Raw genomic sequence first — 1451 nt, 5'->3', positions numbered from 1 at the left:
TTCTTGAAAGTGTAGTAATCAGTGAGTCCAACAATGTTCTACTAAAAAAAAAAAAAAAAAAAAGAGTTTAAAAATGTACAATTATTTGTCTAAAAGATTATGATAAGTATATAACAATTGAAATTTTATTTGTTATTTTATATTTTATCTGATAGTATTTATTGATGAATTTATTAGACAACAAAAACATACCAAAGGGGACGTCATTAGAGAATCATTTCGATTACTTACGAAATTTGTTAAACAACGCAATTCATACTGCAAGTTGATTATTTAATTTTAAAATTTTAAAGTGACAATGCAGTTAAGTCCTTTATCCCTTTATTTATTTATAGCAATTTTTTTTTTAAATCATTTAATCTAATATATATTTAATAATTTTGTAGACGTTCATATAAAGATTGTTCTAATCATTTTTTTTTTTAATTTTTAATTTTTTATATTGACAAAAAATAATATTATTTGGAGAATTTAAAGAAAATATCAGAGGATCATACAAATTATGTTGTGAATGCTTTAATTAAATGTGATTTTTTTTTTTTAACAAAAAACTATATTAACTATTTTTTTTTTTGTAAAATATTAACTACTTAATGTAAGTGAAAATCTCTTTCTTTACAATTTCTCAATATATAATTATATAATATAATAATTTTAATATTTTTTTTATAACAGTCCCGACCATTAACCTTGCACAATATTGTCCTCTTTGGCTTATGTGATTCAAGGCTTTAAAACACATTGTGTTATGTTAGGAGGCTAGAGATTATTAACTAGTCTAAGAATCTCTCCTTAGATGATGTGAGACTAAAGTTTGCACACCCTCACTGATCTTTCAAACCCCCTAGTACTAGCCGTATTTTTGGTGGAGATACCTCACTGATCTCCCAGCCGGGTCTGATACTTGTTGTATTCTTGGATCGTTACACATCAGTTTCTAATTTCTTATTGGTGTGTTATTGGGGTGGTTTTAGTTTAGTTTCAATTTCTTGTTGAGGATCACTTGCATAAACCATAACCCAGAGTCTCAATTCTGTGCAGTTCTGTTAGTACCGATCAAAGTACTTTAAAATTTAAAATTTTATAAGTCACATGGGAAACTCCCATGAAGAGATCTTGTGTGTTGTTTGGGAAACATAATGAGTGATTCTAATTTACCTGTAGTTTTAATTCGGAGTTTGTTTTCAGTAAAAAAAAAGAATTATTTCAAATAATTCAAGGTAAAGTCCCCTTTACCAAAAAAAAAAAAAAAAAAAAGATGTAAAATACCCGAAAAGAATTCAACTGTTTGCTCATTTTATTAGTGCTTTATCTGCAGAGTGCATGTTTCTAGGAGGGAAGATGAGTGTTGATTTCTCAACACTTGAATTATATATATGGATAAATAACTTAGGGAAGATAACAAAGGAGCATTATGTGTGTTTATGTGTGTGTGTGTTTTTTTTTTTTTT

Source organism: Macadamia integrifolia, chromosome 9 (genome assembly GCF_013358625.1).
Source record: "Macadamia integrifolia cultivar HAES 741 chromosome 9, SCU_Mint_v3, whole genome shotgun sequence".
NCBI classification, from domain to species: Eukaryota; Viridiplantae; Streptophyta; class Magnoliopsida; order Proteales; family Proteaceae; genus Macadamia; species Macadamia integrifolia.
Note: the sequence above shows the minus strand (reverse complement) of the source record.